The sequence below is a fragment of the Delphinus delphis genome, chromosome 9 (genome assembly GCF_949987515.2).
Source record: "Delphinus delphis chromosome 9, mDelDel1.2, whole genome shotgun sequence".
NCBI lineage: Eukaryota > Metazoa > Chordata > Mammalia > Artiodactyla > Delphinidae > Delphinus > Delphinus delphis.
Window position 1 is genome coordinate 19,562,824 of NC_082691.1, and position 22,718 is coordinate 19,585,541.

At 40.5% G+C, this 22,718-nt stretch overlaps 1 protein-coding gene and 1 non-coding gene across 4 annotated transcripts in view; one reads left to right on the top strand and one right to left on the bottom strand.

Annotated features, from left to right (window-relative positions):
* SRPK2 (SRSF protein kinase 2) overlaps positions 1–22,718 on the top strand; it is a 224,331-nt gene that overhangs the window by 72,203 nt on the left and 129,410 nt on the right. The window lies entirely within an intron of this gene.
* On the bottom strand, positions 16,967–17,073 carry LOC132431417 (U6 spliceosomal RNA). The gene has a single exon (XR_009520724.1). It is a non-coding gene; the product is annotated as a U6 spliceosomal RNA (small nuclear RNA).

A 22,718-nucleotide genomic window follows, 5' to 3' on the forward strand; every position in this document is an offset into this window, starting at 1 on the left:
AATGGGAGAGGCCACAACAGTGAGAGGCCTGCATACCGCAAAAAAAAAAAAAAAAAAAAAAAAAAAAAAAAAAAAAAAAAAGTCACTCTAGGAAGGCTTTTAGTTTTTCTTTTAGCAAGGAGGTTTGTGTTCCTAGTCTGCGGACATCTGTAGGCCTCACATAGCAATTGCTAATAGCAAGTTGAGGCTAGGGCAGTCCTGAGGTGCCCAGAATAGATTGCTCTATGTATCACTCTTCTCTAGATTCCTAGAGTCACAATAGTAAAAAGAAAAGGTAGACCAAATATTTTGGTTTTTCGGTTTATCAGTTTTTCTTACCATTAGTCATATTAGGATATTACCTAATGGGAAATGAAGGGTAAAGACAAAAGTCAGCTTCAAGTCTTTGAGTAACACATTTCTATTTACTTTAGTATGCATACATGCATATCCTGCCTTGTTCCAAAAAGAATTTAATTTTCTGTATTTTTTATGGTCTGAGTAAGACTTACTTAAACATACACTTAGCAGTCTCAAGTTGAAATGAATCTGGCTTCCAAATGGTATGTACTTACTCCAGCAATCCTGCCACTGTACCACAAGGTCTTGTTACACCTTTAGGGTTTGAATATGCTCACTGGTCATAAATCTTTATCCTTTGATGTTAAAATCAATTTTTGGCCTTGGCTAAAAGTCATTGAGTGCCAAGCCTGGTGAATAACCTGGATAGGCAGTCTGGGTTGTTAGAGCTTTTGGTTTATTGTTTTTGACTCATGAACTGTGAGCCAGCACGGTTTCTGAGCCACAGTTAACTCCTGGTTATATCCAGCAGCCTTGAACAATGGGTCCGATTGACTCTTGGTCTTTGTGGGATGCTCCTACGTTAGCAGTGCCATTGAGATCAAATAAACAAGTTAACATTGTCCTCACTTGTGATTTTGATATGAATGTTTTCTTGGGTTTGGACTGTAACAAAGTTTTCAATTGCAAATTTCATGTTTTCAGGTTATAATGAAAACTTTTATTGTTAGCTCTAGTAATTTTCTTAAAATGTCATTTTTAAAAGCTATTCGTGAAAGATCCAAAGTAGAGAACAGCTTGTAGCTTTGTCACTTAGTGAAAATGTTTGGAACAGTCTTCACCAACTTTATATTTATTTATTTGCCACTGTCTGCTCACCACCACCACCCCTCCCCCCATGCCAACTTTTCCTGTCTTCTGATTTTCCTGTGTAATCATTCAGTTGGATGAATCAGATTATTACTTTGACAGCATTTTATAGATGAGGAAACAGACTTAATGAAAGATGAGACTTACTTAAATTTGAGGAATCGCAGATACTAAGGAGTCAAAATTCAAATCTGAATTTGACTGAGGATTTCTTCAGTACATAACGCTGTCATGATGGAATCGGCTATACTTTCTTTAATTTTCTTATAGTAATGTGAAAATTATGAGTTTCTCCCCTTTATTTCCATATATTTTATTTTTGGATTTAATGTCACACAAAATTAAATGTTAATTTTTTTCTCAATGAGGTAGTTTTAAATTTTATATTGACATGGAGCTTATACATATATTCATCTCAACCGATTGTGTTTTGGACTTGAAAATAACTGTTGCATATGAGAAAGTAACAATACATTCCTCCTGTGCCTGTGCCTTTGTTGTTTGCCAGAAAATTAATTATATTTTATAGTCATATTTTGTGTTTGTATTGAAACATTATTTTGTTAACAATGTTAGTCATGATGATCATAATGTAGCTGTAAAAGTCACACTTAAAAGTTTACTATGTAAGGGGCTTTCCCGGTGGCGCAGTGGTTAAGAATCTGCCTGCCAGTGCAAGGAACACGGGTTCGAACCCTGGTCTGGGAAGATCCCACGTGCCACGGAGCAACTAAGCCCGTGCGCCACAACTACTGAACCTGCACTCTAGAGCCGCCGAGTCCCAACTACTGCAGCCTGCGTGCCTATAGCCTGTGCTCCACAACAAGAGAAGTCACCGCAGTGAGAAGTCCATGCACCGCAATGAAGAGTAGCCCCTGCTCACTGCAACTAGAGAAAGCCTGCGCTCAGCAACAAAGACCCAATGCAGCCAAAAATAAATAAATTAAGAAAAAAAGTTTACTACGTAAAAGTATTTAGTGTTTTAATAGTTTGTCTTTTAAATTAATTTGTACATTAAAATTAGGTTGAAACATAAAGAGTTTGTTAAATATTATATTTCATGTATGATGGTATCGTCATGTGCTTGTGAGTTGAAGAAGTGATCATTTTTATTTTGGAAATGTTTTAGACCTGTATAAATGTTTGTGTTGTATTCTAAGTTTGGATTGGAGGTGCTTAGGTCACCTGCCACTGAATTCGTTCCCAGGGGAATGTGATATGGACGGTCACCTCGATGCCTCTGTTGGTGGCAGTTTCATTGGACAGAGTGAGTGTTGGAGAGCAGTAGGTCCCCATATAAAAATTAGAATACTTGTGGGAAAGGGGGCTGGTTTTTACCAGGAGTTTCCTGTGACCTGTCACTGCCTGCTGATAAGAAAGAGTTTAATAGCTGTGCTCCAAGTTCTTATAAGCAAGTGTCCCATTAAACTCTCTGCCACACACAAATGCTCAAAAGCTCAGTGGGAATATTTATATGAAGGGTTGTGTGTTGGCTGCCCATCCATTCTGTCATATTCTAAATTTTATGATTGTATTAAACTAAGCCATTTTGGTGACCCGCATTCCTGAAAGGCATTGTATCAAAATGGGTTATGCTTCTTGTGGGATGAAGGGGCCATTACATCTCTCCTGGTCCATGGTACAACATAAGAAAAGGTTAATATTTCTAATTTTTAAAAGTTCCTCTTTAAGGTAATTATAGTGTACTGATTTTCCTTAACTAGAAATAGATAGGTTAGCTCTAGTGTTCTTTTAGGTTCTGATTTTTTTGGTAGGCCTTAAAAAATGACAGGGTAAAGGGTAATATCACAAAGAAATCATTAAGATTTAGTTAAATAGAAGAAATTATAGAGCATCAGAGCACTGAATCTCATATTTTAAAGATCAGAAAACTGAGGCCTAACAAGTTTCAGCATCTTTCCCCAAAACTAACAAGGGCTTGGGATTCAACCCAGGTTTTATGGCTCCAGGTTCAGTCCTGAGATTATTACTGAAATTACGGAGAGAAGATGCTTGATACTTAGGTTGTGGAAGGAGGAGTAAGCTAGAAGAGAAGGGTGTACCCTTTGTCAGATGGTACAGGAGTTGGGAAGAATAATGATTGAGAGCTACCTCTTAATCTGGTATTGTTATCAGCAGCTTTTATCGCATGCCTGCTGTGTCAGGGGCCTTGTGTTTCAGTTCTTAGGAGTAGAGAGAGGAAGACCTTGCCATCAAGGACTTGTGGTCAATGGGAGAGAGAAGGGAAGATGAACCTTTGCAAAAATTAGAAGTGATAGGCATGATCAGATGACCTCTCAGGTCTCCTTCACCTCTAAGAATCTGTGATTATTATTATTATTATTTCTTTTCTTTTTTTTGGCCTCACCACACAGTTTGCGAGATCTTAGTTCCCCAACCGGGGATTGAACCTGGGCCCTGGCAGTGAAAATGTGGAGTCATAACCACTGGACCACCAGGGAATTTCCTAAGAATCTGTGATTGTTTTGCAAGATGCCAGTCTCTGGACTACTCTCTCAGGGTAGAAACTGTGGGAGTGTGTTTTGGCATGTGGGATAGGTGAGGTTTTCTTCAAAGTGTGAGGTATGATAGAAGAAAGTGCTAGGGTTTCAGTTAAAGAAAGTTTTATTTGTCCTGCGAATAATAAATGTAAAGCTTCACAGTAATGACTATAGATGCAGTTTTATCCAGTCAGCAGTTGACTTTATATTTACAAGGTTTATTACTTTTCTTTATTCTTAATTTCTGAAAAGTTATTTTACCAAAATCTTTTTTTTGTTTCTTGGGGGCTGCGTTGGGTCTTCGTTTCTGCGCGTGGGCTTTCTCTAGCTGTGGCAAGCGGAGCCTGCACGTCATTGCGGTGCGCGGGCTTCTCATTGCGGTGGCTTCTCTTGTTGCAGAGCACGGGCTTAGGTGCGCAGGCTTCAGTAGTTGAGGTGTGTGGACTCAGTAGTTGTGGCACACGGGCTTAATTGCTCCGCGGCATGTGGGATCTTCCTGGATCAGGGCTCGAACCCGTGTCTCCTGCATTGGCAGGCAGATTCTTAACCAGTGCGCCATCAGGGAAATCCCCCAATATCTTTTTCAAAATGGTTAATAAAATGTGAAATTCTTAAAACAGGAGTTTTATCCATCATCCTACTTATGGGGTATATGGAAAAGATTTCATTCAAAAAATTATGTAGGTGAAGTGGAAACGTGTCTTTTAATTTGTTTAACGTTTGCTTGATTTTTAAGTGTATTTTTATCACACACATATATTTCTTTTGCTTTTGTAAAAAATTTATGAGAGAGTGGCATGGACATACATACACTACCAAATGTAAAATAGCTAGCGGGAAACAGCCACGTAGCACAGGGAGATCAGCTCGGTGCTTTGTGACCACCTAGAGGGGTGGGATAGGGAGGGTGGGAGGGAGATGCAAGAGGGAGGAGATATGGGGATATATGTATATGTATAGCTGATTCACTTTGTTATACAGCAGAAACTAACACACCATTGTAAAGCAATTATACTCCAATAAAGATGTTACCAAAAAAATTATGTAATGCTGTTCAAAATGTTGAGATGGGACGAAGCCTTTAGTTGAAGGGGCTTATGCGAAATTTGCACTTTACTTGGTAGTATGGTGCTCTCCCATCTGAACCCAGTAGTCACGCTTAAGAATGGGAAAGTCAACCTCTGGGGACAGTGAGAATAGTAGCCCGACCTCCACCTGTCCCTGCAGAAGAGGGACGTTGGAGGAACAAGGGCCTCCATTCCCGGGGCCTGCAGGAAAAGTCCTCAGGGGCAGCCAGTCCTGTTAGGGCAAGAAACAATTCTTTTAGAGAGTTGGCAGAGGATGTAGAGAATTGCTGAGGATTCTTAAGTTCCAGTGGGCATTGAGGAGGGGTCCCCGAGGGTTGGGCCAGGGGCTGGGAAAATAGGGCAGATTAGTGGTGCTGGTGATGTGAATAACCCCATCTCAGTGGGCTGAACAGGGTCTGCGAAGGTGGCAGTTCTAAGCTGAACAGGTGCTGTTGCTGGTTCCTTGGTGGTGATGAAGGGTGTGATGGAGGGCCAAGTGAAGGCCCCCTGAGGGAGGCAGGCTCTGTTGGGTGCCTTTGTCTCCTCTCTCTTCAGCTGGGCTGGTGGAGAGTCAGCTGGGGGAGGGGCTAGGGCGACTCCTAGGCTGGGGGTTGTCAGCTTATTCTGAAGGCCTGTTTATTTGGTAATTTTGTTTGCTTTTATAGGTGCAGAAAGATTATTATACTGTAGTAGTGATTGGGTTGAGTTTTGTTGCTTTCGTGTTTAATGGGGTTTTTAGCTTTTTAGTCCCTTAAAACATCCTGCCCAAAATGCTAGCATGCGGTAGTGTCTGCTATGAATAAAAAATGGTCAAGAAGAATTCCCTCCCCCTGAACAGCCCTTATTCTTTAACATCTTTGTATATTTCTTGTGTTATTTCTTCTTCCTAGAATGTTCTCTGCCTGGTGAACTGCCGCTCAGTATAAATACCACCCCTCCTAGCTGTTAGGTGCTGAGTCCCTTCTCCTGCCACTGTGCGTGGACTTACTCTGTTTTCATACTGCTAACTATGTATTTTAGTGAGTTGATTATGTTGTGTTCTCTTATTTACTCTTACATCCCTAGGCCAAATATAGGTGCTTAGAAAACACTTGTCAAATAAATACTGTGATAAGGGCCAGAACTTTGGATCAAGCTATAAAAATAAAAAAGTAATTGATACTTTGGTGCACAATACACAAAAATTAACTCAAAATGGATTATAGGCTTAAATGTAAAACTACAGACTACTAGAAGAAAACAGGAAAAAAAATCTTTGTGACTTGAATTAGGCAAAAATTTCTTATATAGGATACGAAAAGCAAGATTTATTAAAAAAAATTGGACTTCCATCAAAGTCTTCTGCTTTTTAAAAGATGCTCTTAAGATAACAAAAAGAGAAGTCACAAACTGACAGAAAATACTTGCAAATCACATATCTGATAAAGGGCTTTTATCCAGAATATATATAGAACTTTGCAAACTCAGTTAAAGAATGGGCAAAAGAAAAAGACCCCAATGAAAAGGTGGATGAAAGATCTGACATTTTACTAAAGAAGGTATTTAGACAAGCACATAAAAGATGGTCCATTTTATCAGTCATTAGGGAAATGTAAATTACCAGGAGATACTTCTCCCCAGGTTCATAGTGGTTCTTAACACAAAGAGAAACTGTGCCAAGTGCTGGAGAGGATGAGGAGATGTTCCACCCCTCACATGCCAGACCGTGTGACCCACTCCTGCGTTTTACCCAAACGAAGTAAAAACTTATATGTTCATACAGAAACATGCGCTCGAGTTTTATAGCAGCTTTTTTGTTAGTTTGTTTTTGGTTTTGTTTACAAGTGCCAAAGACGGGAACTGTTCAGATTTCTCTCAACTGGTAAATGGATAAACCAACTGTGACACATTCCATGCAGTGGAATATTGCTGAGCAATAAAAATAAATGAGCTACTAAAAATAAATAAAACTGTTGCAACAAATGGATGGATCTAACATGTATTATGCTTAGTGAAAGAAGCCAGATACAGAAGCACCCAGACTGTACAGTCTGTGTGTGTGTATTGGAGAGGGCAAGATGCTGGGAGCTGGGGGAGGGGAGGCTGGACTTAGAGCGGCCTGGGGGAATTGCTCTGGGCCATGGAACTCTTCTGTATCTTGTTGTGGGGCTGGCTCCAACAACTGTCTGTTTCTTACAGCCTGCAGCACTGAACACTAAAGGGTGGATTTTACTGTATGTAAATTTTAACTTAATTAAAAACGAAAAGGAATTGTATAGATGATTTAGTAAAGGTTTTGTTGACTCTATTGAAGCTTGATAAAACTTTGCTGGCTTGGAGGTAACAACAGTTTGCCAGGATGTGATAATCTCTGAAGGCCCTTCAGGTGACTGCTGGCGAGGTCCTCTGTGTACCAAATCTTCTACAGCTGGAGCCGCAGGCCAGAGGGTGTTGGCACAGCTTGTGGAATGAGATGGTCCCTCTGTCAGGGGAAGCCAGGGTCTTTTGAAAAATCCACAAATGTTGAATAGGACGACATTTAGTGAAGTTTATTGAGGAAAGTGCAGCAAGACATAAATGTGTTGCTCTGCACCCTACCTTGTGTTTCCAGCAGTTGTTACCACAGTGTGTGGTTTCTGCCAGTATGTTACTGAACTCTGTAAAACTAAAGATCTGTGATTGGCAGTTGGTTTGCTATTTCTAACAGTCCATTGGTTTTTTTTATTTCTAAAATAAAATCGGTTTATTTCATTTTGATAGTTTTGTCACACTAGTGAGTTATTGTTCCTGAAGTTTCCCTAGAGTTTGCCCAGTGGATGAGGGAGGGGCTCAATAAGTATTCTTAGTCTGTACATTTTTTAAGTTAGTTTATGACACTTGAGCCCCAACCCACCATAAATGTTATTGTGACCCCCCTGTAACTATTATGAGAAGCAGTATGTAGTAGTGGCTTCTGGAGCCAGGTTGCCTGGGTTTGTCTCTGCCATTTGTTTACTAGCTGGGTGACCTCGGGCAAAGTTATCTACCTTCTCTTAACGCCTCTGTTTCCTCATCAGTAAACAAGGGTGATAATTACAATACTGACTCCATGGAAGGTTTGTGTGGATGAAATGAGCTAATAAAGGGAAAGTCCTCACAACAGGTAGCAGGCAGGGAGCTTGATATCAGTGTTAGCTGCTGTTATTATTGTTGTAGTTGTTGTTATTTTTATTCTGTGTCAGTGAGTAGCCGCATAAGCATTCCTTAAATGTTGAAATACGAGAGCGACTATGATGCTGTTTCTCCTTTGGCTTCCTGAGAGTAGATTTAGTTCTGGTAAAGTCAGCTGACTTAAATCCTACTTTTTGTTCTTATTTCTCTGAAATTCCTCTATCTTATTGTTCATTGCATATTGCATTTTTAGGAAACATGCTTTATACATTTGGGATCTGCCTCCTAAGTACTCTTATATAAACTAATTGGAAATAATTTCTTACAACATACCCTCTTCTGTGTTTAGAGGTACAACACTAGTTCATTGCCTTAAGAAGTATGAGACAAAAGTAAATGTATCTCTTAAGTTAGAAGCCAGGGAATGTGGTTTTAAATTGAGATTTGGAAACCTTGTTAAATTTAGAAGACTGAATACTGTAAATTAGAAGAACATCAACTTGTTTGCTTCTGTGTGTACTGTGTCACCTCTGTAAAATTGTGTCTTTTATATAGAGAAGTGCTCTCCGCACAAAGCTGTTTGTCAGAGTATTTTGAAGACGTTTGTTAGGAAGCAGTTGTGGAATGGTTTGTGGAAATGGCTATGAGGTTTCAGAGTGTTCTCGTGCTCTTCAAATTCATTCTTCAGTACGAAAAAATAAGACTTGTCTTTTAAGCTTGATGGTAGTAAACCAGTTTACCAGACTTTTCTATTTGTGGGGTTAAATTCAGTAGGGTTCATTAGAGGCACTTTAAAAAACCCTGAACTGATTTGCTAGCAGCGTTTATGTCCTCTGTACTGAGGATTTGAGGTAACTCTTGCAGTCCCTCTTACTACCTTGAGTGAGGCGCTTTCCCCGTGGACCCTGAACCATAACTCTCCATTTCCCCTTCCCAGCGCCTGGTAATCTCTGCTCTATTTTCTGTGTCTCTTAATTTGCTTATTCTAGGTATTTCATGTAAGTGGAATTATACGGTATTTGTCCTAATGTGTCTGGCTTGCTTCATTTAGCATGTTTTGAAGGTTCATGCATGTGTAGCATGTGTCCAAATTTCATTCTTTTTTATAGCTGAATAGTATTCCATGAATCCAATAATATAATTTAATAATATGTTTAACCCAGCATATCCAAAATAGTATCATATCAACATGTAATCTGCATAAAAGTATTAATGAAATACTTTTCATTCTGTTTTGTGCTAAGCATCTGTTCAGGTTTGCCGCATTTCAAGTGCTTGGTAGCTAACGGTCGCTAGTGACTGCTGCGCTGGGCAGCTTGTAAGTCTAGATAAGGGAAGGATTACTTAAGATTGTTAAGCAGCACAAACTTTTTTTTAAAGAAGAATATTTGCTGAAACACAGTATTAGAGATTTTAGTCATCAGCTGTAGGAAAAAAGGGTTTTACAAAAATGATGGAGGTCCAGGCATAGCTCTTCCTTTGTTTCAGATCTCACACAACATAGGAACCTTTAGAGGAAGAAATATTTCACTGAATTTTTTTTTCACCAGAACCTCTGGTGAGAAAACCTAAGGAACTCTTGACAGGATTTTTTATTTGATTCGCACCGTCCTAAATACAGTGCTGGTAAACATTAGGTAATTAACATTTTGAGTAGAAAAATTTGAATAATGAGGTGAACTGGAACAGAAATTTGCAGTGGGTGCCGTAGGGCTTGATGAAAACTCTTACCCAAACTGGAATTTTTCCTTTGCATTCCCATTCTTTGAACTCTGGGGTTTGGGCCTGATGTATGTCAGTCACGCAATCTTCCAACTTCTTGGGCTGTCAGGAAGTCGGAGCACACGTGAAGACTGGAGGTGCCCCCCGGCAGCCCTGTTGGATGTGTCTCTGTTGTGTGCTATGTCCCCTGAAGGGATTGGATTAGGTGTGCATCGTGACCCCAGTGCAGGTGGTCTAGCATCTTGTGGATGGGGTAGCCTGGCTAGAAAAAGATGAATTGGAATAGTGTAATCCCTACCTCAGGAATTTGGATTTCTGAAACTGAGAGATTAGGTCAGTTTGGGAGTGTCAGTATATTACTGTAGATAATAATAGCATTGAGTTCAGAGTTTTATAGACCTAGGGCCAAGTTCTGTGTCAGCCACTTAATAGCTGGGTGACTTTAAACATGTTACCTTATATTTTAGGCTTTTACCCTCCTTTACTCATGTATAAAATCAAGCTGATGTTTGTATCTACCTCATAGTGTTTTTATGAAGATGCATACGTAATCCCTGTCAAATTGCCAACATAATAAAAAGCAGGGGTTAATGTTGCCATTGTAATACAGAGGAGCCTGGCATACTTTTTTTTTTTGTGGTACGCGGGCCTCTCACTGTTGTGGCCTCTCCCACTGCGGAGCACAGGCTCCGGACGCGCAGGCTCAGCGGCCATGGCTCACGGGCCCAGCCGCTCTGCGGCATGTGGAATCTTCCCAGGCCGGGGCACGAACCCGTGTTCCCTGCATCGGCAGGCGGACTCTCAACTACTGCACCACCAGGGAAGCCCACCTGGCATACTTTTATATTCCGTGTGCAAGCCACAGTTATAGAGCTTACCACTTGGGAAAGTACAAAGCATATGTTCAAAGAGAAGCAGATGTACTGTGGCAGTGGGACCCTTGGAAGAGAGCAGGATCGGCACTCTTCATGAGCATTGATGTAGGATTCAGACATTCAGTTGTTACAGATAGTTCAAGGAAAACTTTATGTACATTGTGAGAAACCACCTACCGATAGTTTTCTCAGCAGTTTAGAATGAGCTAGTTAGAAGGGTGCATCTATAGTGACATATGGTGGACTGTATGGGACAACACAGAAGAGCAATAAGTAAAAAGCACTGTCTTAATCTGGAGCCCTCAGTGCAGAAGCAGACCTTCAGCTACCTTTCAGAGGCCCTGAGAATATGGGTGTAGTGCCTAAAATGAAAGGCTTTAAGGTAGCCAAGAAACTTTGTATTATCCTCAGTGTGAATGTTTCAGTCCAGAATGGTTTAAATGAGGTAAGGAATCTTTCAACTGTGAACACATGGCTGTCAAGAAGCACTCATTCCGGGACTTCCCTGGTGATTCAGTGGTAAAGAATCCACCTTGCAATGCAGGGGACGTGGGTTCGATCCCTGGTCAGGGAACTAAGGTCCCACATGCCGGGGGGCGACTAAGCCCGAGTGCCACAACTACTGAGCTTGTGTGCCTCAAGTAGAGCCGGCGTACCACAAACTACAGAGCCCACGCACTCTGGAACCCCTGCACCACAATTACAGAGCCCACGTGCCCTGGAGCCTGTGTGCCACAACCGGAGAAGAGAAAACGCTCATGCCACAACCGGAGAGACGCTCACGCACCACAGTGAAGAGCCCTCATGCCGCATCTAAGACCCAGCACAGCCAAAATTAAGTAAAATAAATAAATAGGGCTTCCCTGGTGGCGCAGTGGTTGAGAGTCCGCCTGCCGATGCAGGGGACACGGGCTCGTGCCCCGGTCCGGGAAGATCCCACATGCCGCAGAGCGGCTGGGCCCGTGAGCCATGGCCGCTGAGTCTGCGCGTCCGGAGCCTGTGCTCCGCAACGGGAGAGGCCACAACAGTGAGAGGCCCGCGTACAGCAAAAAAAAAAAAAAAAAAATAATCTTAAAAAAAATCACTTATTCCTCGAAGCCCTGGCAGCTGAGGTTTACCTGTATTTCAGGGGAGTAAATAAGAGAATACGTGATGAGAGCAATGGAAAAAACTAAGAGGTGACTAGGTAGTAATTTTAAGATGCACAGTGTTCCACTTTTGCCCTGGCACATCTTTCATTAATTATTCTGGTTAAAAACATTTTTTAAAGTTGTGATATCTTTCATGCATGTGTTACATGAATTGTGAATGTAAGTTTAGGGAACAGTAAAATAGGCACCTGTATACCCACACCTTAACTCAAGAAATAGAATACTGTCAGTCCAAATAGTACCCCCTGCTGTCACACCTTGTAGTCTCAGTCCAAATTTCAGACTGAGTTAGACTTAGAAAAAGGTGGGTAAACAGACAAGTTAAAATACTTCAGTAGGGGAAAAAAAAAAAAAAACTTTGGTAGGTATATTTCAGTGGAAACTGAGGAACTATTTTGTTATTAAAATGGATAATTACGTGACTGGAAGGAAGTTATTTTTCAAAGAAAAAAGCAGGAGTAGAATTTCTTAACTCTGTTCTTGAGCCATTTTACACTGACCTCTGTATTGCTGTGGTTCTTTTGTGGAAAGTGCTTCTTGCTTTGTAATTGCACTGGCACTTTGACCACATGCCTTCCTCCTTTGCATGGTCTCACAAAAGCACCTAATGATTCAGATGGCTCTAGTTAAAATTTTTTGTTTTTATCTTAAACTGTCATGTATGGGATTCTGTTTTTCTACAGCAGTAGTGTATCTTTCATAAGCGTACCTTCTCCGTTTGTTGAGACTTGCTCATTTGGGGCTTGCTAAATTAATTACCTATATTTTTAGATAGGCTGTTTTTGTTTGTTTGTTTGTTTTTTGCGGTAGGCGGGCCTCTCACTGTTGTGGCCTCTCCCACTGCGGAGCACAGGCTCTGGACGTGCAGGCTCAGCGGCCATGGCTCACGGGCCCAGCTGCTCCACAGCATGTGGGATTTTCCCGGACCGGGGCACAAACCCGTGTCCCCTGCATCAGCAGGCGGACTCTCAACCACTGCGCCACCAGGGAAGCCCTAGATAGGTTGTTTTTTTAGTTTACCAGTTTATTTCAGCACTTTTATTTTGTTTTAAGAGCCTGTTCATGATAAAATTAGAAGGAGCAGACTGAATTTAGTTTTTAAAGCTAGTTTTAAATGACCAATTTTGTACAACCTCCATGAGATTCCCTTTCTTATGATAGAACAGTGTCAGAATAATTCAGCTGTTCTGTTTTTTCCCCTTCAGTATAACACTCTCACAATTCCAACAGAACACTGCTTTGACCTTGATTAAACTGTGAATTTTATTTGAAAGTGAAAATTGGCTTTTTGGAGGCTCTTTATAATGGTCTGATGGCAGGCTTTTTGTAGACTCTCCGTTTGAAAGCCATGTAACTACAAAAGGGGTCTATTTTATTTAATTTTTAAAATGTTCTCCTTTGTATTATTTTAAAGTTTTACTGTTTTGCCTTTAAATTTAGATCTGAAGTCCACCTGACATTATTTTTAAAATATTAATTAATTATTGGCTGCGCTGGGTCTTAGTTGCGGCATGCAGACTCTTAGTTGTGGCATGCATGCGGGATCTATTTCCCCAACCAGGGATTGAACCCGGCTCCCTGCATTGGGGGCGCGGGGTCTTACCCAGTGGACCACCAGGAAGGTACCAAAAGGGATTTATTTTAAATGGATATCCTTTGGTAACAGTTAACATTATTTAAGAAAATTATTTTTAATTACGCAGGTAATACCTATAAAAAATCCAACTGCAGGTAATGGTAAAATCCCCCCGACTGCCATTCCTCATTCCACGTCCCATCTCCAGAAGTGAGGAAGAACTTTTTTTTTTTTGGCTGCATTGGGTCTTCATTGCTGCGCGCGGGCTTTCTCTAGTTGCGGTGAGCGGGGGCTTCTCTTTGTCGAGGTGCGCGGGCTTCTCCTTGCGTTGGTTTCTCTTGTTGAGGAGCACGGGCTCTAGGCGCACAGGCTTCAGTAGTTGTGGCTCGCGGGCTCTAGAGCACAAGGCTCAGTAGTTGTGGCACATGGGCTTAGTTGCTCCACGGCATGTGGGATCTTCCCGGACCGCGGTTTGAACGCATGTCCCCTGCATTGGCAGGCGGATTCTTAAGCACTGTGCCACCGGGGAAGCCCCTTTGTAATGTTTTAAAGATTCATTCATGAGGTAGCATGTATCGGTACTTCATTTTCTTTATGTATGGATACACCACATTTTGTTTATCCATTCATCAATTAATGGACATTTGGGTTGTTTCCACTTCTTGGATATTATGAATAACGCCATTACCAACATTTGTGTACAGGTTTTATGTGAACAGTATAAACACGTTTTCTCTTGGGTTTATAACGAGGAGTGGAATTGTTGGGTCATATGGTAACTCTTGGTTTAACTTTCTGAAGGACTGCCAGATTGTTTTCCAAAGCAAAGGTACCATTTTACATTCTCACCAGCCGTGCACGAAGGTGCCAAATTCTCCATATCCTCGCTAACACTTGTTTTTTTGATTATAGCCATCCTGGTGGCTATAAAGTGGTATTTCATTGTTGTTTCTATTTGCATTTCCCTAATGACAAATAATGGTGAGCATCTTTTCATGTGCTTATTTGGCCATTTGTATTTCTTCTTTCAAAAAATGTCTATTTAAATCCTTGGCCCAGTTTTAAATTGGGTTGTTGTTTTTTTTTAATTGCCAAGTTGTAAGAGTTGTTTATATATTCTGGATGCTAGTCCCTTATCAGTTACATGACTTGCAAATATTTACTCCCATTCTGTGGATTGTCCTTTTGTTTTCTTGATAGTATTCTTTGATGCACAAAAGTTTTTAATTCTTTTTTTGGGGGGGGTTCCCAGTGCATATAAAAGTTATATTTATACTATACTGTAGTCTATTAAGTATGCAACAGCATTATGTCTAAACAAATGTGTATACCTTAATTAAAAAATGCTTTATTGCTAAAAATACTAACCATCATCTGAGCCTTCAGCAAGTCATAATCTTTTTTCTTTTTAATAAATTTATTTATTTATTTTTGGCTGCATTAGGTCTTTGTTGCTGCACGCGGGCTTTCATTAGTTGCCTCTAGCGGGGGCTACTCTCTGCTGTGGTGCACAGGCTTCTCATTGCGGTGGCTTCTCTTGTTGCGGAGCACGGGCTCTAGGCGTGCGGACTTCAGTAGGTGTGGCATGTGGGCTCAGTAGTTGTGGCACATGGGCTCTACAGTGCAGGCTCAGTAGTTGTGGCATGTGGCATGCTTAGTTGCTCTGCGACACGTGGGATCTTCCCGGACTAGGGCTTGAACCCGTGTCCCCTGCATTGGCAGGCAGATTCTTAACCACTGCGCCACCAGGGAAGCCCCAATCTTTTTTCTAGTAGAAGACTCTGCATCAGGGTTGATGGCTGCTGACTGTTCAGGGTGGTGGCTGCTGAAGGTTGGGAAGGCTATGGCAGTTTCTTAAAATAAGACAACAGTGAAGTTTGCCACAATGATTGACTCTTCCATTCACGAATGATTTCTCTGTAGCATGCATTTTACCCATAGTGGAACTGTTTTCAAAATTGGAGTCAGTCCTTTCAAATCCTGGTGCTGCTTTATCAACTAAGTTTATGCCATATTCTAAATCCTTTGTTGTCATTTCAACAATCTTATACAGCATCTTCACCAGGAGTAGATTCCATCTCAAGGAACAACTTTCTCTCCTCATTCATAAGAAGCAACTCCTTATCCGTGAAATCTTCTCATGAGATGGCAGCCATTCAGTCACATCTTCAGGCTCCACTTCTAACTCTCGTTCTCCTGCTGTTTCTACCATACCTGCAGTTGATTCTTCATTGAAATCTTGAACCCCTCAAAGTCATTTGTAAGGGTTGGAGTCCATTTCTTCTAAACTCCTGTTAATGTTAATATTTTGACCTCTTCCCTGGAAAATCATGAATGTTCTTAATGGCATTTAGAATGGTGAGTCCTTTCCAGAGGTTTACAGTTTACTTTGTCGAGATCCATTGGAGGAATCACTGTCTATGGCAGCTATAGTCTTATGAAATGTTTTTCTTTTTTTAAACATCTTTATTGGCGAATAATTGCTTTACAATGTTGTGTTAGTTTCTGCTGTATAACAAAGTGAATCAGCTGTTTGCATACATATATCCTCCTATCTCCTCCCTCTTGCGTCTCCCTCCCACCCTCCCTATCCCACCCCTCTAGGTGGTCACAAAGCACCGAGCCGATCTCCCTGTGCTATGCGGCTGCTTCCCACTAGCTATCTATTTTACATTTGGTAGTGTATATATGTCCATGCCACTCTCTCACTTCGTCCCAACTTACCCTTCCCCCTCCCTGTGTCCGCAAGTCCATTCTCTACGTCTGTGTCTTTATTCCTGTCCTGCCCCTAGGTTCTTCAGAACCATTTTTTTTTTAGATTCCATATATATGTGTTAGCATATGGTATTAGTTTTTCTCTTTCTGACTTACTTCACTCTGTATGACAGTCTCTAGATCCATCCACGTCTCAACAAATGACCCAATTTCGTTCCTTTTTATGGCTGAGTAATAATTCCATTGTATATATGTACCACATCTTTATCCATTTATCTGTCGATGGGCATTTAGGTTGCTTCCATGACCTGGCTATTGTAAATAGCGCTGCAATGAACCTTGGGGGTGCATGTGTCTTTTTGAATTATGGTTTTCTCTGGGTATATGCCCAGTAGTGGGATTGCTGGATCATATGGTAATTCTATTTTTATTTTTTTAAGGAACCTGCATACTGTTCTCCATAGTGGTGTATCAATTTACATTCCCACCAACAGTGCAGGAGGGTTCCCTTTTCTCCACACCCTCTCCAGCATTTGTTGTTTGTAGATTTTTTGATGTTGGCCATTCTGACCAGAGTGAGGTGATACCTCATTGTACTTTTTTTTTTTTTTTTTGCGGTACGCGGGCGTCTCACTGTTGTGGCCTCTCCCGTTGCGGAGCACAGGGTCCAGACGCGCAGGCTCAGCGGCCATGGCTCACGGGCCCAGCCGCTGCGCCGCATGTAGGGTCTTCCCGGACCCGGGCACGAACCCGTGTTCCCCTCATCGGCAGGCAGACTCTCAACCGCTGTGCCACCAGGGAAGCCCCCTCATTGTAGTTTTGATTTGCATTTCTCTAATGATTAGTGATGTTGAGCATCCTTTCATGTGTTTGTTGGCAATCTGTATATCTTCTTTGGAGAAATGTCTGTTTAGGTCTTCTGCCCATTTTGGGATTGGGTTGTTTGGTTTTTTGATATTGAGCTGCATGAGCTGTTTGTATATTTTGTAGATTAATCCTTTGTCAGTTGCTCCGTTTGCAAATCTTTTCTCCCATTCTGAGGACTGTCTTTTCGTCTTGTTTATGGTTTCCTTTGCTGTGAAAAAATATAGACTGCTTCACGAATTTGCATGTCAACCTTGCGCAGGGGCCATGCTAATCTTCTCTGTATCATTCCAATTTTAGTATATGTGCTGCTGAAGTGAGCACAAAAGTTTTTAATTCTTACGTTCAATGCATCTATTTATTCTTCTGTTCTTTGGTGTTATATTTAAGAAACTTTAACCTAATCGAAAATAAAGGTTTACACCTATGTTTCCTTTTAAAAATTTTATACTTTCAGCCTTTATATTTAGGTCTTTGGTCCAGTTTGAATTAATATTTTGTATATGGTGTGAGACAGGAGTCCAGCTTTATTCTTTTGCATGTGGACATCCAGTTTTGAGCACCATCTTTTGAAGAGACTGTCTTTCCCCATTGAATGGCCTTGGCACGCTTGTCAAAAATCAGTTGACTGTAATGTGAGGGTTTATTTCTGCACTCTAATTCCATTGCATTGATCTATATGTCTATCTTTATGCCAGTTCCCCACTGTTTTGATTACTGTAGCTTTGTAGTAAGTTTTGAAATTTATGTGTGAGCCTTGCAACTTTGTTTTTAAGGATTGTTTTGCCTATTCAGGGTCCCTTGACATTTCCATATGAATTTTAGGGTCAGCTTGTCGATTTCTGCAAAAAAAGGCAGTTGGAATTTTGATAGGGATTGTATGACTCTGTAGGTCAATTTGAGGAATACTGCCATCTTAACAATAGTAAATCTTCCAATCCATGAACACAGGATGTCTTTCCAATTATTTGGGTCTTTAACATTTTTCAACAGTGTTTTGTAGTTTTCATTGTACAAGTCTCTCACCTTGGTTGAATTTATTCCTAAATATTTTATTTTTGATGCTATTCTAAGTGGAGTTGTTTAGCCCTGGAATCTTGAGAAAATTTCTTAAACTTTCAAAGCTTCAGTTTCTATGCATGTAAAATGGAAATATTGAGTACGTACCTTCTCCAGTTGTTGTGGGGATTAAATGAGTTAATTCATATAAGGGGCTTAAATAAGCTATTTGGTTCAAGCTAAATGTTAAATATTAGACTGTGAACTCTCTAAGGGAAGGAATTTTGCCTTACATATTTTTGTGACATATTTTTTCTTCCCCCTGCTCAGGTAACACCTAGCTCAGTACCTGTTCTTACTGAAGGAGTATAGAAAGGTGGAAAAATTGGACTATATCACATAAATTTCAGTTCCTAAGTTTGAAAGTTAATGTTGGTTAGGAGTTGGGGACACTAATTCCTCCTTATACGCACACATTTTGATATGGCTTGTTTTCTTACACATATAAATAAACCTTGCACAATAATTTTGTCACCTCTTAAGATAGTGAATTTTCTTTTTAAGATGGTTGAGTGGGCCTTGACTTCTTTGGTGAACCCAGAGTTCTTTATGTGCCAAAATTGTAAATGAAATTAAACAGTCTTAATTTAGGACATTGTAAGTCATAATTTTAGAGAACCGAGTAGTTTCAGTTGTATATTAATATCTAGTAAGAAAAACTATCTTTAGGTTAGCATTATAAAAATACTTCCTTTTTCTGATTACTATTCTCTGATATAATTTCTAAAATTCATATATTATACCAGTAAAATGTACAGGTGATAATTATTTTGTAAGTATAAAATAGAGAATGTTTTAAAACTTGATTTCATGGTGAATAGAGCATTGGATCTCACCCTGAGTGTAACAGCTCAGTTATCTAAGAACTTGTGTTACTTCTTCTGTCTCCCCAACAGAGCGAGGATTAAGAGTGCCTTTGTTCTGTTTAGTGGCTAGATTAACTATTAATGATACTCTGCTGTGGTGAGAAACCTGTAGACAGTTTTCAGGGATTAATTTCATTACATTTCATTGCTAATAGAAGTCATTGATGGTGAGGCTAATAGAAATAGGAATTTATTTCAACATTCATATTTTCACACTTTAATGCAGTTTTGTATTTGTTTCTGAAATTCCTCAACATAAAAATAACAAAGCATCGGTAACAAGTACTGTGTGATGAACTTAAAGTTTTATGGTGCTCCATACAGTGTTAGGATGGATGATCTGGGGTCTTGGCCTGGTGCAGACACAACCCTAGCATTGGTCTCTTTTGTCTGCCTTCTTGCTTGGTGGCTTCCAGGGGGTGGGTGAGAAGGGGAATCCCAATTTTAGGGGATTGACCCACTTTCCTTACTAGGATTTGGAAATCAATAACAAGTCTTTCCTTTTAAACTAGCATTTCTTTTGGGTTATAAGTTGCACTCAGAATAATAATTTTAAAACTGACAGAGGAAAACATTTTCTTTAGGAAGTGAAGTTTCTTGTAAGTGGCAGCATTAGCTACCTTGAAAGCTTTAAGCCGGAAACCTAACCAGCCTGAGACCACCTTCTTCTCCTCCTCCTCCAATCCCCCACCAATTCCCCCCCACCCCCACCCCAGCCCGCCCCATTGTAGAGTTTGGAGCATACATATTGTTGTTGGTTGGCATTGTACTATATTCAGGAACATAAAGTAATACTGTTTTGTAACTATAGCAGGAGGAAATTTATACCAGAAAAAGACTGCTTTTAAGGAAGGCGGGTGAAATTGAGACTTTATTTTGAAAAATAAAATCAGGTTTTAGAAGTAAGCTTATTTTATTTAACAAAAGTTCAAGCTGTAGTTGAAAAATATGTACTGAGTTTTACTGAGTTTTAGAAGGAAGAGTGTATCAAGTGCTGATTGTTTCTGACATACATATTCGTATTAAGTTTTATATACAGTTGATCCCTGTGGGTTCTGAATCCATGGATACTGAGGGCTGCCTGTACTACCTCATTTATATAAGGGACTTGAGCATTTGTGGATTTTGTTATCAGCAGTGGGTAGGGGGTGGGGGTGGGAGTCCTGGAACCAATCAGCCCCCCCTACCCCATGAATACCAGGGGGTGACTGTAATAATGTGACTGGATATCTTTTAAGTAGTAATGCAATTGTAATGTTGGATATTTTTGCAGACTATTTAAGAGTATTATTATTTTCCCCCACTATCATTCCTGAGACACTTAGCATATTATTGTCCTTGTTGATTACTCTTAACAATTACTAACCTTCTTAACTCCTTTCTATATTGTCATTTGTCAGTGGGTTTGCCTGGGATTCTAACATTTCTTTAGTATTGTCCGTCATCTTTGTCTAAAGTTCCATCCTTTGTTTCAGATTTTCAGTGTTCACTTTGCTCTGGCCTTGCATTTTGTTTGAATTGTTGGGCTGTATGACCATCAGTGAGAGACTGAACAGAGAAGGCATTTGATGGATGGGAGTAGAGGCTGGTGAATATCAGGGACAGTTGTTTGAATGGTCAGTTTATCAGTGGTCATTTTTTGCACAATTTTTGCTTTTCTGTGCATTCTCATGACAAAGAAAACTTGAATAATGAATGCTGGGATAACAGGGACTCCTTTTTAGGCTAGACTGATCTTCAGGATGTTGGGAGCAGTTAATCATTGATCTTCCTAGATGTCTCAGAGAGCTTGCTTTACTCCTGTCCCTTTATGAAGAGTCTCTTTTGTGTCAGTCTCTTGAATTTTGAGTCAGGACCTCAATACTTGGTCCCAGATGGTAGTATCATGGATTGACACCTGAGCAGGAAAAGTGTCTGCAGGCCTTCTTGCGAGCTTAAGCAGGAGCCCCTTAAAGATACTCGTTTAAGGTGAGAGAAGGCCATAAGTATGCATTCCAAGGCAGTAGAATCTGTGAACATGTGAAGTAAAGAGAAGTAGTTACGAGTTGGTAGCGAAGGGAGAAATGGAATTAGGGTCAGAGGTTTTGACCGCCAGGATGGGGAAAGGTTAAGGTGGAGAACAGTCCCTCAGAGCACTTGGTATTGTAACTGGGTTTCAAGAGCTGCCCCGTCTTCTGAACAGGATTCTGGTTCTGAGGCCTACTGAGGCATTTTTTTTCCTCCTCTTAACTTCTAGATGTATTCTTGCTGTATTATCCTGTCACCTGAAGTAACCTGAGCACGTACCTGTTTCTTGTAGCCTGAAATGGCTCCAAATTTGCCAAGTGAGAGGAAATTTAGTAAATCTGTTAGAATAACACCGATGTTAAAAGGACGTAGGTCTACGAGTTTAGGTAGAACTGTTTGCCCAATTATGATGTCTTATTTAATTTCCATGTCATAAAAATAAGCGTCCTTTGTGAGCTCATGCTCGGTGTTTAGTGATCTTAAAGGACACGGTAGCGGATCCTCTCCGTGGGAGCCCTGTGTTACGCTTATTTTGCTAATGCTCTTAGGATTCTAGGTGGATTCAGGACTGCCCAGTTTCTCTTCTAGGGTCTGAATCTTTGAAGCACCTCCTTTACTGGACTATGTTTTGGTAGTAGTTATTGTTCACTGCTATTCCTTGTCAGGGTTCTTAGGGATTGGTTCAACTGTGGACCCTAAGTGTTCCAGGAGTCTTCAAACTCATGTTATTGAGTAGAAAATGAAGTATTAGAGATATAGGTACTACTTGCTTACTTATTTGTGAAATAAGGAAATGTGAGTTTAACAGGAAAACCGTAATGCGTAAAGGAAAAGACTGGTGGGATTAATTGCAGAAAAATAAAGTATAGGGCCCTGGATACTGTGAAATATCCAGTATAGATACAGAAAAACAACTAATTTGGGGGACGTATTTGCAGTGTGTGTAGGAGAGCATCCTACGTGTGGTCATGGTAGTAGATGACTCAGGTGATCAGAGGTTCAGGACACTATTGAGGAGCCCAAGGCCCTTAACCAAGGGTGTTTGGAATCATATTGACATGAACATCAAAGCCCCCCAGGACTGTGGCGTTTATTGTGGTAGAATGAACATGGGGAGTATTCAGACCCTTGGCTGGTATTGATAAGGATTAGATAGGAGTGTAGAGGGAATGCATGGCCCTCAGTGGATACAATGTTAATGTGGTATTTGTGAACATTCCTGAACCTTTCAGTCCTTCTGGAGCTATAAACAGATCTGAAGGTTTGAAAAACAAAATGTGAAAATCATGTTGGAAACCTTTCCATGAATTATTTGAAACCTTTTTGGTTTGTAGCTTCCAAAGTCACCAGCCAGAAAATGGTTTAGAGCTTTAACTTTTCTTTCTAATATGTGTAAGATGGGCATATACTTCATTAGAGCTATGCAGTTTAATCTTGGGGACTTTCAGCTTAAGTGCACAGATATTATAGAGATACCCTGAAGTGTGAACTTTCTGTCTTTTTGGAATGAAAAATTGCCACAGTGAAGAAGAATTCAAGTGTCACCTCATTCCTGCGGTGGCTAGTTGATAAACCGAGAATAATTCCTCTGGAAAGGAAGGCTGAGACACAGGTTAAAGTTTAATTTCCACATATAATAATATCAATACTACGGTGATAAAAAGGTGAATGTTAAGGTTGGTAGTAAGAAGGAGAAGGTGGATTAAAACTATAGAAAAGCTCTTTAAAATGGGACAGACCTAGTATACCTCATTAGGTCATTCAACAAATATTTATTTAGGATCCCATCCTTTGCTAGGCAGTGAGGGCTTATTACTACGTGCCAAGTACAACACTACATGCCTTTCATGGGTTATGTCATTAAGTCCTTACAACAGCCCTTCATGTAGAATTATTATCCCCATTTTATAGGAGAGGAGATAGAGGCTTAGAGAGTTTATTTCCCCAAGGTCATATGGCTGTTAAAAATGATAGAGAAGCCTGCTTTCAAATCCTAGGCTGCTTGGCGGCGGATCCTGGAGCCTGAGTTCTTAAATG